This window comes from Heloderma suspectum, chromosome 1, assembly GCF_057233095.1.
Source record: "Heloderma suspectum isolate Gila_16-S chromosome 1, 16-S_ref, whole genome shotgun sequence".
Classification (NCBI taxonomy): domain Eukaryota; kingdom Metazoa; phylum Chordata; class Lepidosauria; order Squamata; family Helodermatidae; genus Heloderma; species Heloderma suspectum.
The window spans coordinates 162589339-162605952 of record NC_139458.1 but is presented as its reverse complement, the minus strand read 5'-3'; the positions used below and the strand labels follow the sequence as shown (position 1 = coordinate 162605952).

The following is a 16614-nucleotide window of genomic DNA, read 5'->3' as shown; positions in this document are numbered from 1 at the left end:
CCTTTTCTTCCACTTTTCTTATTCAAGTATAAAACCTATATAGCAAAAGTACTACCCAATAACTTAATTTTTCATACTACTGCAATGTTTTAACATCAACTTGTTTATCAAACAACAGAACAATTAAAAGAATTCAGGGGAAAGAACGAGTTGCCACTGCTAATATTCTAAGATTAAAGGAAGACAAGTGCAAGGTGACATGGTAGCCTTAGCAGCTGGATTACTTGTTAAACTAGATGGTTTCCCATATATAAGTATTTGTCTCACATTTTAGTATTGCAACACTGTTTTGAACATACTTTTGAACATTAAAGGGTATTGCTATAGTTATGTACATGATTTGTTCTCATTTATCAAGTTTCCCCCCTTCTCCTTGTCAATCAATTTCATTTGCCAATACTGACACAAAAACATGTCCCTCCCATATGTTAAAATGCATTTAATTTAGATATTATAGGAATCGAAAAGGGGAAAACATGCAAATTGAGAGGGGGTGCCTATTAGCAAAATAACTTCGCAATTTAAATGGGGAACACTTCAAGAGACTTGAAACTTCAGTTAGAATTTTTGCAGGCTGTGACAGAGAAATCCCTGTTTTATCACACATGCCAACATCATCCTTTATTTCTATGATCAATATTTAACTGTTTCTTTTATGACTGACCAAACACCATTTTCACTGAGGACAATGGACAGTCTCTTTATTGACTCTACTAAAAGAAAGCTATAATTAGGTGTTTTCCCATTAAGGTTCGGGGAACCTCACATTATTTTATTTCTACAACAGCACAAAATACAGGTGCATTCAATAAAATATCCAAGACAAAAAAAATTAACACACCTTTCATTTGACTAGAATTCTAATTTTAACTTGAAGACTTTTATCTGTTTCCAGCTATCAGTGACTAAATCTATGACTTGTCAGAAATCAGAAAGGAAATAGCATTTACATCTTAGACCACTTAAGCATGTAATTATACTGATGGGTTTGGTCTTCACAAAATTAATTATACTGGGCATCTTTACTGATTGCAGTATAGGACAGGAACATTTTGAAACTGGACATGATCTAGACAGTTGCAAAGTTCCTTTACATCAGCGTCATATTATTTAAACCTGTACTGGACAATTTTATAGAATACCGTTACATAGTTTTAATCAGTTAAGATGTTTAAAGGATTACCAACATTTTTCTGTTGTTTCTTTCGCTGCATCCCATCAGCAATATTACTCTGAGCTTTATTTATTAGTGCAATATATTATTAGTTAAAAAGTGAAAATTGCACAATTTATTTTGAGTAGATCGACAGTCCTAGTTTTCCCAAGATCATTTTACCACTTGGACTGACTTTGTTCTACTATCACAAAAATGAGACTAATGCCTAGCATAAACAGACGTACAGTGCAGTCCTATACATGTCTATTCAGAAGTAGATCTCATTGTTTTCAATGGAGCTTGCACTGAAGTAAGGGTGTATAAGATGTAGCCTCAGCCTGCAATCTTACACACACTTAACTGAAAATAAATCCTGTGAACATAATAGGAATTACTTCCAGGTAAACATGTATAGGACTGCACTGTTAATTTCTTCATAGCTTACACAGCATGTCAAGACAGAACCTATTCAGATGCACAAAATATTTTTTATTTTCAACCATGGATAAACCTTCAAATCAACCTGACTCCTTTGAGAATTTCATTTAAAGAAATAAGCCAACTGAACAGCTTTTTACAGTTTATTTTCTATGCTTTCTTTATGGAGGAAAGGGACATTTAAAAAACATACAAACCTCGGGCTCTGTTCAGGCATAATATATTAACAATAATCCACTAAAATGTCCTTCGATTTCAACATAAGAATGTATACACATAGGAATAAAGAAACTATGCATATCAATAACCAATATATTCCAGCAAGATTTAAGTCTCCCACACTATGAAGAAATTTTCCAAAACGCTGACACTACTCTAGCTAGATGAGAGCTTTCTCCATATTGAACTAGATATTGAAGAATTAACATACCTGCATCCTGCTGGCATGTAGTGACATCGTATAAAGTTGCTGAAGGTATTGTTTCCATAATATCTGTTCTCTAAGATTCTGGAGGGCTCCTTTGAAGAAAATCTTTGTTCTTAAACACATGCACTGTTGATTATTCAGACACTTGGCAGGTATATGCTGAGGCAGTTAGTTAAGGCACTTGCTGATGCCTCAGCCATAATAGAAAATCAACAGCTGTATGTTGTGATGTCAGCAACACCTTAACCAGTCTCCACAGACTAAAACTGAAATGCATCAGAAGCTATATTGGGCTCTTCATTAGCAATTCAGCAGCAAGCAATGCAAATGTCCTGTAAAACTGTGAACATGCTATTAAATAGCTGTAGGGATTTTTTTTATCATTCTCCACTTCAGATTCAACACATACACACACACACACAGCAATAAAACTACAGCATTCTTTATCCCCTGCTAATCATGCCCAAATAACTGAAAATGCCGAGAAAATGCATCCTATTTAAGGTCTAAAAAATAATGCTATTCTACCTTCTACCTGTCTTCTATTATACAGTGATGTAAAATAGCTTACAAAAGGTATGTATTTATAAAGCCCTCTTCATGTCAATAACTGCCTTTGTGAGAAAACAGTGCCTCATTTTGTATTTTGAAGATTTTAGATATTAAAAACAGGAATCTCTTATGCTAGGTTCTACCAGCCTTTTTTGAAATATGCATAACTATAACAGGACATAAGCTTGTGAGTCCTGGCTAGTAGAAATTTTGGAGTTTCCAATTCCATTCCACTTATCTCCCTTTCCTCCCCCCTCTCCCCCCACACAGGCTCTGTTTTTCTGCCTCCTGGCCTTAAAGACAAGGAGTAGAGCATAGTTATCATTTTTTGCACCGGAATACACAGTGACAAAGACAGTTATATTCGTGGCATGCCGTCAATGAAGTTTTATACTTTTGTAAAAGCTCAAGACTTGAAAAATACTGTAGCCGGTCTTAAAACCCAAGCAGTCAGTCTGAGTAATCAGCTAGTGGCTGCTATGCAGATCCTATGAACCTGGCTGTGAAAATATTTTATTTTTCCAGTGATCAAGCAAGCTACATTATTGTTTGTCAGAGCTGCAGAATATACTAGATGTGGAAAAACTGGAGGGTGTGGGGCGGGGATTAAGAACTCTTCCATCTATAACTTAGAAAAACACATTCAAAGCAGATGCATATGTTTAAGCATTCAAAGAAATCACAATCTATAGTCCAAAGAACCATGAAACCAGACTGCTCTTGGAACCAACTGTCAATGCCAAGGCTCAGCCCTGAACATGAGAGTAACAAAGAATTTATCAGAGTAGATGCAAAACCGTCTCTCCACAAAGACACCCTTCAGACACAACTCCCAGCAAGTTGGGTTTTTTGGTAAGATGTTATCACTCTTGAGTAACGAGGTTATCCTCAACCTTCTCTGGGGCTTACCAAATTACATCAGGTTCTGTTTCTGTGTATGGGTTGCTCCTGGTTCTTAAGCTTGGTTTTGCCCCTTGAATAGCAGAATGGAGGAAGAGAATTCAAGTTGGTTTTTTTTTTAAGGTACAGACCCAAGGCTCTCCTCCCCTTACCTATCTCTTTTTATCTCCAGCAATTCTGAAGTGCATGGAGATAACAAGTAGCCAGGAGGCCAACAATGGACGACGAGTCGTTAAATGCTCAATATCTCAATAATTATATAAGTAGAGAATTCTTGATATGATTTATTCTGAACAATCTCAAATTTATTCTCTTCTCTCTTGCCCACTGGATTGTATTCAACTGTGTAATTCCACCACCAGAACAGATATTGCTGGCAGAATGGATCCCACCCCCCATATGCCCCTCAAACCCACTCGAGAAGGATGAGGGACCCTCCAGAGAAGATTTGGGGAGTGGCGGAGGGCGTGGAAGGGAAATCTCATTCTGTGAGCAGAGGTATACTCACACAATGTTAGATATCACCGATCATGTGCTATAAACCAGTTTGTGTCTGTTCATCAAAACAGCACAGCAGGATATGAATGACCACGTGGACAACAGCTTCCTGAGAGAATACATACTTCGAAGCTCCAGGTTAAATTTAGAAACAGCGAACTTGAAATTGATGTAAAGACATTCATGGCTAAGATTTGCAACAAGTTTTAACTACAATTTTTTTTCAAAATAGTCTTTCTTCAATTATGTAAGACTGAGGAAAGCAAGCCGGAGGAATAAATCAGGAATAAATAAATACACACACAGCCTTTGTTTTAAAATATTTGTTTCCTTCATCCCAAAATTATGCAATTTGAGATCAGTTATCCTACTTTTCCAGTGCAGAAGACAAATTTACTGCATGTGTTTTTAAAAATTAAGTGTTTTCAATAGCACAACAATTTAACAAAAACACAAACTAAAATAACAGAGAGGTTCAAGTATATCAGTCAACTGTCTACAATGTATTAATCCTACTCAATTTCAAAAAAGTGAAGACTGATTTGAACACGTCTGGCCTACTGTAGGCTTTATTTCTAGCTCTAACAATATTAAGAAATGGGATCCAAATTTCTAAACCAGTATCCACTTACTAAGAGGGGTTGGGGGAGGCAACCAGATTTCCCTTAAATTGTGACAAGATTTTACCTATCACCAACAACTCACATATTCTAATCAAACTATTTTTTTTTTTTGGTTTAGATGGGGCTTTGACAAATGACCAGATGCATTTTGGCAGCCGTTTATTCAATGCACAATTAAATCCTTCAGTATATGCAACCAACCACTTGTACAGAAGACAGCAGGCTTCTCTTAAAATCAGTAACCCAACATTCAGCTAGCTTTTTGAACTCAGTAAGCTCTCTTGTCACTAGTTTGTGGATGTCAGGTGTAAGAGTTAGGTGTTGCACTTGCCATTACTGAAACCAGGGGATAAACACTTGATTGATTTAATCCTGTAAATCAGCTTTTATTCTTCAAAATATCAGCAAACGTATGCAGTGCATACTCCCTCCATATTTGTAAAAAACAAATATTGTTAAGCAGGTGTCTACAGTTTTTGGCTGGCATTGCTAGCCAAAGCAAAAACTACATTCGCCAGTCCCCCTCATCCCCTACGACTACCATTACTCAACAGAAAGGCTGGCGGGGTGGGGGAAGCATGCCAGGCAGGGCAACACTGGCCAGAGGCACCCCGAACACATGTGACCAGCATTCTTCCAATGCACCCTACCCTGCCAGCCTTTTCCATTGGGAAAAGACCAGCTGGGGTACAGGCAGCTGGATGCTGCTGTCTGGAGACACCCCAAGCACCTTCAGGCAAAGGCAACTGCATCCAGCCTTCCTTCTTGGCTACTCATCATGCTCAACAGAGGGCTATGCCATGGCAAGCAGATTTGTCGGAGGAATGAATATCAGTTCACAAATGATGCCCGAATAGTCTTAATTCGCAAGTGCGTTTAAATCAATTGCAGAAGACAAAGTATATTTGGGGAAATACAAGGAATATTCTAGGACGTGGGTAGGCAACCAAGCACCCTCCAGATGTTTTGGATTACAACTCCCATCAGACCCATCCACCATGGTAAATGGTAAGGCGTTACGGGAATTGTAGTCCAAAACATCTGAAGGGCATCAGGGTGCCTACCCAATTCTAGGGAAATCTATGACTTTTTATAAAATATGGACAATACACGGTTACAGTGACATCTGTCCACATCTTTTGTGGTGATTGGATGTATGTCTGTACAAGCATGAACTAAGTTGTCAAAGTCAAGATTCTGTTTTCTTAGAAAATTATCTGCTAAAAGAGATTGAGAATTAGAATTCACTCTTGTGGCCTGACTGAGAGTGCATTTTTGAATGCTCTGGTGCAAGACATTAATTTAATTAGACCCAAGATTAATCTTCTTGTTTCCTATGTCCACAGAGGCTTTTTTTTTAATAATATGCAGGTACTGGCAGGAGTTAGCCTGGCTTACTGCCAGTGGAAGTACAAATGATTATGGTAGTTTCTGTAAGAATATGCAAGTATTCAGGAAAAATTAATTCCAAGACCCAGGCAAAACCATAAAATCCTTATGCACACAGATCACCCAATATGAGTGATTATATTATTCCTTTCAAATAAGAAGTCACATTTTGAAAAAAGTATTATAAACTAAAAGAAGATACCGGGAATTGATTGAACTCTTCTCCTCTCCTCTCACCTATTATACATTTTATACAAGCTTATTACCAATTTATTTCTGGGCTCAATATAAAGTGTGGGTGTTAACCTTTAAATTCCTATATGGCTTAGGAAAGAGGTGCAGAATCTCTCCAAGCTACTCAGCCTCTTTGGGTTCCTCCAGGGGTGAGGCTTAGGCTCCAAGGCCCGCCCCATGGAGGAATCCCCTTGGAGGGCATCCCCCTCCCCACTGCTATCTGAGATTGGAGATAAGAGTGGGGATTTCCCTCTGGCATGCACCAGCAGCAGAACCTTCCTTGTTAACTCTGATCTGAGATAGGAGATAGCAGCGGGGGGGATGAGGGGCAGCAGACATTAGGGCTTTGCCCACACCAGGTAAAGTGGCTGCTCTCCCTGTGCGCAGGTGATTTCTGCCACCCCTCATTCCCGCTGCTATCTCCATGAGTAGAGAAAGCAGCAGGGGTGAAGGATGGCAGGCACTGGGGCTCACCCACCCTCTCTACCAGTGAGTTTCTTCTGCTTAGCCCAATCTGCATCTTTCCTGCAATGGGGGAAAAGAGATTGGGTGGCTGAAGCAGCTGAATCCATTTTGTTCTTCAGCCAGAGAAGTGAAGTGGATTCAGCCACTTCTCCTTCATGCGCCCTGACTCCTTCCCCATTGCAGGAAGGAGGAAGGGTGGGTGAAGATAGGGCAGAGCCAACCTAGTCTTCATTGCTCCTCCATCAGAGAAGCAACAGGCTGGCTCAGCTTCACTGTGCACAGGACTTCCCTAAGTGGGAAAGCCTGCAAACAGAGAATTCTGGTACCTGTCCCAAGCGCCACACAGAAGATCCACCCCGGTGCTTGGGCTAGGGAGCAAATGACATCAGTTGTACCTGCCATCATATGGCCTGAAGAGAGCTGGGGGGGGGGGTCATGCAGGGGCCCACCCAAAACTAGTTTTTGAACTTCTTGCTTAGGATCAGCTTGTCAGCTACCTCGAGTGGGTTTTACTTTTAAAGCGTAAAATTATTTTTAAATTATTTTAAATAGATAAATATACATACACATAGAGGGACCACTCTCTGGCCCACCAGTAGAGAAGAGTGGTGGGTATTGGGGACATGGCGTTTTCAGTGGAGGGTCCATGACTGTGCAAGTTCCTCCTTGGAGAATTCTTTGCATTATTCAGTGAGCATTGAATTCTTTTCTATTCAGCGACTTCTTGTGAATAATTTTTCTGCTGGTTTTTATTTATTTATCCTGATATGTTTTAGCATTTTGAGGTTTTAATACTCTTATTTTAATATCATTTTATATTATTGTAAGCTCCCATTATTATAAGCCACCATAGAAATATTTACTCTTTAAAAGTAAATAATATCTGATGTAAAAGGTTTGTTGCATAAATATTTGAAAATTAACTATTGCAGTCCTGCTCGCTACTCTTTTTGACTTAGCCCATGCGGGCAGCTGGCCCCTTCTAGCCCTGTGAAGAGCCATAACAGAGGGTATAATGAAGGTGGGAAGAATTGGTGTCTAGGACTGGGCTTTGATCACAGAGTCCCAGAGTCAAGGTATGCAGAACAAATGACTGAAAGACAACCCTGATGAATTCGTGGAAAATGACACACAAAGTCAAGACTATATGGTCAGCAGTATTTAGTCCTTAAGATAGTGGTATAGATTTACATTGGCAGAGTGCCAGCACAAAGGTTGTGCACTACATTCAAAGCATAATTCACATATTAGGATTGCAGAATTGTGCATGTATTTAATAGATTTTTAAACCGCCTTTCAGGATAAATTACAGATGAGCTGGTTATAAGCTATAAAGGGTTTTAAAGGCTAACATGAGTACTTCCCAGTGAGCCCAGAAACCAACTGATAATTAATATGGTTTCAATAAAATTGGTATAGTATAAAATATGTGAGAGACATTGTCCAAGGAAAGTTCAGCCAGTTTCCTACATCTGCACTCCTCCCCTTGCATGCAGGACTGAATACTTCAGTTCCTTATTTAGCAGCAAACCAACGTGCCATTTCATCCAAACAAAGCAAACTCTGGGTTGCAAAAAACAAACTCTGCCTACAAATTAGGATTGCAAACTAGCATAAAAACGTAGTTTACAATCCTGGTATGCAGGCAGATTACGGCGTGTTGCTAAATCAAGAACAGAAGTATTCAACAGTTGTGCATGAGGGGAGATGGGGAGAAAGCAGAAGCAGTTTAGTGTTGAGCGTAAGGCTCATGATTATAACACTAAACCATGGTTTCGTTTTGCTTCTGAATAGCCTCATACAGGGAAGCCATGGTAGCTTATTCACTTATGACTTGTGTCCCACAGGGAGACAAGCCGCAGCTGCTCAGAGAGACCTGGCACACAAGAGAGAGAGAAAAGAGGAGGGCAGACCTCAAACTCCACATGTGCAAAAAAGAGGTGAATGGGGCAGAGTATCCCAGAGAAAATCCAGCTGAAAAGCCCAAGGAGCAAAACCTCCCTGAGCACAGAAGGCTAGAGAGAAAGCAACAACAAAAGGCTGAGGTCAGACCCTGAACCCCAGGAGCACAAAGACGAGGAGAAAATGGCAAAGTATCCCAGGGAGAACCCGCTTGCGTGGATAAGCCCCAGTTGTCCTGAGAGCTGTGGAGCAGAGGGTTGGAACACAAGGTTTTTGTCCCCACACCAACTGTGTGAAAGTAATGGTGCCATCCTGCGTGATCTACCACCATCATCAGTGAAGTGAAGAAGACAGCAAAGGTAGGCATCCTTGCCTGGTCCAACTCATGTTTGGTCAGGACTCTTTCTTCCCCTTACTTTCTCATTCCGCAGTTGCTGTTTTTCTACTCTTCCATCGCTGGAAGCTATGTTTTAAATGTATAGCGTGGCTGCAACAATGAGGTCTAGGAACCTCCCTATGAGATTTTACTTGGTTTTACTTTGTATATAGGATGTGAATAGGAGTTGCAGGAATGCTCCTGTGAATTAACAGCCTTCTTTGAAACCTTTCCAGAAGCCTATGTAAACTCCTCTAGGTTTCCTTGACTAGGGCCTGGGACCAGGATTAGCTACCTTCATGATGCTATTTGGGTTGGATGCATGTCCCAAGTGGCCAATGGACTTCTTGATTTGGCAAAGAAGACAGTAGAGCTCCTATTCTGATGTTAATGTTTTGAGCACTACCACAACAGGACTGTTGACTTGGTGTGGCTGTATGTAACTCAGCCAAACTTACAGGCCAAAGTGGAGAATGGTTTCTGTGCCTTTTTAATAAAAGAGAAATCAGGAAGATGTGTTTCTCTAAAGTCACAGCACAGGAGTGTCACTGTTGGAGAACATAAATGCAGGTTAAGCTGTTTTGGCAGGTGGAAGTAAGCATAAGAACCCCTGAACACTTGCCTGGACGTGTAGGCTAGTGCTTCATTGTGGCTTTGCTACAATCCTGTTCTGTTTATTTATCTATCTAACTTACATATATATGTATGTATGTATGTTTATCTCCCACGCACTATCCCCATGACTCCGGGTGAGTTTTGTTTTAAAAGAAGGAAACAAAAATTGGAATGTTACAAAATACACCGTTGTATATAAATATTAAAATTTTACAAATGGATGGAACCAATTACTTAGGGAGGTAGTGGGGTCTCCCACACTGGAGGCATTCAAGATGAAGCTGGACAGCCATCTATCAGTGATGCTTTGACTTGAGCAAGGGATTGGATGCGATGGTCTTCTAGGCCCCTTCCAACCCTACTATTGTATGATTCTAAGATATGCTTGTTACCTTTCAACCAGTTACAGAAACTGCCTCAACCATGATTTGGTTGGTGTCATGCCTAGCCAACACAAACCAAAATGTCCAAGCTGACTTGAAACCATGGTTTTAGATCCTAGTTTGTGGCCAGACCTTAACCATAGTTTAGGTAATCAGATATGTTGCTTATCCACAGTTAAGGAAAGCAAGCCATGTGTTAGTGTTATATCTGCATAAGGTCATCGACGATGATTGAACTAGAGGGATATCGATTACCACCCATCATAATTCTCTGTATGCAATAGGATCAAGCCACTCAATGTTTCCATGTCAGACACATCTCTAGACTTCAATAGTTTCTCACACTATGTATGGAACTTACAAGCAGTGAGGCACAAGTTACAAGCACTGGAACACAAGCCACATTCATAAACTTTGATAATCTGAATGACAAGATTTTGGAGGGGGAAATTATTGTATTATACATGACCTCCAGAAGTACAGAGCAAAAAAGACTCAAATAAAGGACTGTTGCTTCCTTCAAAGCAGAGCACAACATTGAACACCAGTGCATAACTTTACTGAACAGAATCCTTCAGAGAGAGGGAAGAACTCACAGTGTGTTGACAGGAGAAGAGTAACAGCACAACTCCTTAACAATTCCTACAGGAGCACCTAATTCTTGTCTGAAGTGAGCATAAGCCAAAAATATTCAAAGAACTCAGATTAGCCCACTTTGGACAATCATTTGAGAGTTTATGAAGTTGGGAACAAGAGCTGAAGCCAAACACTCCTCCTTGCCCCTTACTAAGAGATACAAAATTTCTGGAAATTTTGAGGCCATGAGGAAAAAAAACAGTTTTTCCCTCCCCCCCCCCCTGAAAAACTGTAAATCTTGAAAAAATGGAAAAAATAAGCAATACTTATTTTTTTAGTGCTCTTTACAGATCTAAAGTCACTTTGTTGCTTTAAGACGGCCTTTCCCAACCTGGTGCCCTCCAGACATTTTGGACTTCAGCTCCCATCAGCCTCAGGCAGCATGGCCAATGGTCAGGAATGCTAGGCACTGCAGTCCAAAACATCTGGAGGGCACCAGGTTGGGGAGGGCTTCTTTAAGAACGTAAAGCAGCCTTTCTGTTCCTAAAGTTATTTTATGTATGACTTGGTTTGCTCATAAAATTATTATATTTTGAATCTTTAAAAAGTAAACTCAGTAACTTTGTAATTATTGCCTGAATAGATTAGAACTTAATTAAATGACTGCTACTGCATCAGAAACCACAACTCCATAGAACAAAACCCAAGCTGTCAAGAACGCACAATGGTGACTCTACTCACATGTTGGGAAACTGAGCATAAATGCTATCAGTACATTATACTTTAGATCAATAATTTTCATAGGGAAGGAAAGAACTAACTATGCTGGGAAACTTACAGAGAGGATTAAAAAAATATTTTCCCCATGGCTTCATTATTTCCAGACAGTTTACATCTGTAGTCTTTCTACAAAAGTGTTCCTACTACATGGTTTTTAGAAATCATTTTGGGGGAAGTAAAGGCTGGATAACAATATATACATACTTTGTCTTAAATTCTAAAAGAAAATATTTAATAACCCAAACCTGTTCAATTTTTCAGAAAAAACAAAAACAGTCCTTGGGAAAAAAATGCCTTTTCCCAATTTTTTCTGGGTTTTTTTCCAGGCAAAGGGAAAGACAAGGGAGTAGCATTTGGCCCCAACACTCATTCCTGGCCTCACAAAATGTAGTTTATGAAGCTAGGAACAATTGTCGCTAACCAGACCATTCAATATTATAACTAGGAGTCTTAAGTACAGATGCAGTCCCGTTCTAGGCAAGCCTCCATATTGGTGAAGGAACAAGGCTTAAATTAGCTCTCACTGATGAGTCAGTAGATAGATACAGCCTGATTTTGGGAGAGCCACATGTTCTAATCAAGCATTCACATTTCCCCTAACACAGTTGCCTTAAAACACAAGTTTGAAATTATAAGAGGTCTCTTAGCAGTCCACTTTTAGACATTTCCCCCAGATCTTACGGCAAAAGTTACCAGTACATATACCATGCAACAGTTGGCTCGCTCCTGTCTATCTGCTTTAATCAAATAATTGAAATGAAAAGTACTCCTAACAGCAACCCAAGCAAGGTTTACAACAGCAAATATAAATTTGTACACATAAATAAGGGTCAAAAAGTTTCCCCAAGGGCAAGTGTAGGGCATCCTCAGCATGGTCACATACACTAAGCAAATTCAGTTTGGGAGATTTCCATTCCCCGCACTGAGGATCTGATGGCGAGTCCACTGCTGCTCTTCCCTTTCCCCTCTCATTGCTGGGGAGGGCAGAGTGGGGGAAGACACATACACACGAAGGAGGACTATCCTCTCACCCATATACTGCGTCCCCTATTGTAATTCCTATAACCCAACAGAAACTGCTTGGTGCTACTGCAGCACATGGAAGAGTGAAGATAGTCACAGATTGTTCATTTGAATTTACCATCTACTAGCACTGATGTACATATTTTTCATCTTTGTCCCTCCCTCTACATTCTGCAAAAATAAAATGAACCACACCTTGTAACATTCTCCCCATTATGACTGTTTCATAAATTACTTGAAGCAGACTGAATACACCACATGGATCTGTCTGCCAAGCAAACACACTTAATTAGAACTATGGGCAAGAAAAACCCACAGGACACTCTTACTAGCTTCAAATGGCTCCACCACAATGAAGTCAAACTCTTCCCTCCCCTTAAAAAAAATATACCGACAACCCTCAAGTCTTTAACATATCTAAACAGTTCTGTGCTGTTTTTTTCTAAACAAAATCAAAGAGTTCTTCATTGCTAGCTATTACACTTAGCTCCATTTTAAGTTAAATGTCAAATGGAAGGGCTGCTAAAAGCAGACAGCGATGTAGCTCATGTCCTGTTCCATCTGGACTTCAACTCACATGGTGCCAGATACAACCATGAACAGGAAGAGTAACATTCCGGCAAAGGCAAAACCATACTAGCCAGCTCTTTTCCAATAATGCCACAACTGACAGAAATGTCACGATCACCATCGGAACCAAGGAAAAAAAGCCCAAACAAAAGTAAACCAACACACTACCTTTGTGAAATTTTAAAACATGACAAACTCCAGCTCAACAGAATTACTGTAGAAACTAGTAATGATGCTTAGAACAGTTATATTTACACACACACACACGCGCTAAAGGAATTGTAAAGAAGACTAATTCAACCCTATAATCACCACTCACTTTTTTTAAACTGCCAGAAGTGCGAGGATGCTAAAGTATACCTAACTTACTAAAATACAACCATGTTTTTAATGTGTCACCGAACATACTTCTACTTAAAATCAGTTCAATCAAGGTGTCAAGATGATTTCAAGAGTACTTCACATAACATCAATGTGAGATAATATAAATGTAGAATTCCTTTTTGCACCAGGCAAGGAAACATGTAAAATAAACAGGGCACAATAAATAAGGACACAATCCAATGCATGTTTAGACTGAAAAAGTCCTACAACTCCTAGCATTCTCTAGGCAACATGCTGGGAATTGTAGGACCTTTTTCTGTGTAAACCAGCATAGGATTGCATCCTAAATCACTTAAAAATGCTTATCCCATCAAAATTCAGACTAAACAAATCCCTTATGCTACCACTGTGATATCTAAGATGAAAGAATGTATCTGGATATTTGAACATTTTTCAGTCATTCCACCCCTCTTGCTTTTGAGCAAATCCTCCAAGGACAGACAGCCTCACTAAATACTCTTCCCACCCCTCCCTGCAAACCATCCAAGCATTCTAAAATACATCAACACTTAGATCTCCTTCCAAACCTCAAACATGCTCCCAATACCGAGGTTACCAACATCCTTGATGGTCAGTAAAGACATTTCTTCTACCTAGGGCGCAATCCTACAGCTCCCAGCGTTCCTCAGCCAACAATGCTAGCTAGAGCACAATGGGAGCTGTACAACTTATTTCTGTTTAAACATGCATAGGATTGCACCTAGAGCAGAGGTTCTTGAACTGTGTGTGGTACGGATGCATAATTCAGGCTGTCTGTGGAAAGGTGAACAGCTACCATACTCCCAAATACAGACGCAAGATCAATGCTGAACTTGACTGGAGGCAAAAACTAACAAAAATTACATCTGATTTCACAGAACCTGCAGGTTCACGAGGACAGTGATGTGGATTCTCTGGAAAATTTTGAATCAGAAAATAAGATGTGCATAATATATGCATCCTACTCAGCTGAAAAAGTGTATATAAATATTGATATGCAACTTTATGGCCTTCTGCAGAGCCCCCAAAGCAGCTCCAAAACATAATAAAATAAAGTTAATTACAACTTTGAACCTGCCCAATTTGACCAGCAATGTACCAATGATTATGTTATTAATTCATTTTATGAAACAGTGCATTTTTAGAAGTGGAACTTTTTCCACACAAAAAATATAGTGGTAATTTTTCCACCCTGCATCGCAGCATGGGCTGAACCAGCATTTCCTATTTCCAGGTTCTAAGGATAGTGTTATCTTGAGAACATGAAATCACTCCTTCCCTATACATTTAAAGGAATTTATCTATAAAAACCAAACATCCTAGATACAAAAATAAGAAGGGCAATATAGCCTTCTGGACCAGTCAGTCCAACTACAATATTTTGTTTCTGATCTCATTTTTAAAAATGCAGACAGATAAAACCAAAAACCAAATGGTAAAGTTGACAGCATGAAGGTATATTTGGTTTATATCAACGTTCCACAGTGGATTGGTGCAACCCTTTTCCATGTTTGTATTTCTTGTTTAGAGTCAACAATATACCACAAGCTCTTGGAGAGTGAACAGGTCTCTATGTACCATCCAGAGATAAAGTATTTACATCACGCTACACACAACGCATGCAAACGCATACTCCTTTGTATGAGACAAGCATTGTGCGCTACTCCAGCTCTGGTCACCCAGCTGCATTTATGGTCCTTGAAAACGGGAGGAATATGTCCTTTGAGTAGATCAGAGGAAAGTAACACTGCCTGGCACTGACAAATTCAAACTGCAGTGCTTAGCTAAAGCAGACAGAACCTCCTTGCCTTACCACCCATCAGGCCATGTAAGTGGACAGAAGGGAGCAAACTGAGAGGCAAATATTGTCCCCCATTGCAGTCTTTGGAATCGTACATGTACCAACCTTTTCTAATGTGCAAACAACCTGCTGTTCCCTCACGGCTACAGCCCACTTGTGTCTATCACATACAAACTTTGGAGATGGAAACATCGTGCAGACATATTCCAAGAAAAGTACCATTCATGAGTCAGTGGTATACAAATATCCCACTCCCTATGGATCTTGGGGATACTTTCACTATGGACCTCAAGTGTACCGTTACACCACATCGTGTCCTTTGGAACAGGCAGGAACCTGCAAATGTAGCTGCACTGCTAGACCAGGATCACTCTCTTCATCATGAAACTTGGAACAGAAACTACACCCAGCCACTTCTTTTACCCATTTCAGGAGGAAGCAACGCTTCTTAGGAAAAGAAGGCTGGTAAATCATTGCAGGTCCCAAGGGTATATGCCACGGCATACATTACTGTGTATAAGTGGAAAGATAGCCCTTCCTTTCTGACAGATTCTGGTAAGACATATAAGCTTAGGAGGAAGAATGGAGGGAACTGCAACCGTGAGGGGTGGACAGGCAAGCAGGCATTTCCCCCATTGCAGGCCCTGAGATTATCATTCCTGCTTTGGCTATATTACAAGCGCTTGCAATCACAACAAGCAGTCACTGGTCATTATATTTAAAATACACACACACTATATGCATATGTGTATGTATACACATACATACACGCATGTATGTACACATATGATACACAGACGCGCGCGCACGTAACACTCCACACGGAATACACACGCATGAATATACGTTAGGTTCTTGCCTGAGGTAAGAAACCAACACATGGCAAGCCCGGGGCTAATAAGCGGCCGCATCCCCTGCCCCGGGGGCGGTCACTTCCCCCATCACCGCAAGGCCCGGGGGCGTAACTGCACCAATTGCATCCACGAGGCTGGCGCGCACTTCCGTCCGATGCAGGCCCGGGGGAGACTGGCGTGGCGGCGGCGGTGCTGCAAAGCACCGACCACCCCTCGCCAGGGACGGACCACCGCCCGCCCGCTCCGGGTTCCAAGCCTTTTGCAGGGCGAGGGAAGGAAAGGAAGGCGAGGAAAGAAAAAAGGGTTATTTATAATGGAACTGGGAATGGGGGCAACTTACCGCAGTGGCGCGAGCCTGACGAACGGCGGACGGGGGGGGATGGGGCAATGAGACGACGGTGAGGCCGGCTCGCTAAGGGGGCTTCACACACGAGGGGGAATTAACCCCATCACCAGCCCCCAACAGCGGCTCCGGCTCCTCCTGCTGCCGCCGCGGGTGCCATGGGGAACCGCCCTCTACAGGCACCGTCAGCCAATCGCAATGCTCCATACCGCTGACTGACGTCCTACCTAGCCATTCAGCGTCTAAAGCACTCTTTCCCCGGCCCTTCTCTCCCCTGAAGCCGTCCGCTGAGTGGTCTAATATTCGGCCCACATAGAAAACGCCCCGGTGAGGCACTGCTAGGCAA

At 41.0% G+C, this 16614-nt stretch overlaps 1 protein-coding gene across 2 annotated transcripts in view; it reads right to left on the bottom strand.

Annotated features, from left to right (window-relative positions):
- Nucleotides 1-16512, bottom strand: part of R3HDM1 (R3H domain containing 1) — a 106128-nt gene extending 89616 nt beyond the window's left edge. Inside the window, exon 1 of one of the 2 annotated variants that reach the window (XM_084809351.1) lies at nt 16266-16512. The gene's annotated coding sequence lies outside the window, so the exon portion shown is untranslated. The remainder of the gene's footprint in view (nt 1-16265) is intronic. The other variant, XM_084809341.1, reaches the window with a different exon arrangement.
- Nucleotides 16513-16614: the final 102 nt, after the last annotated feature.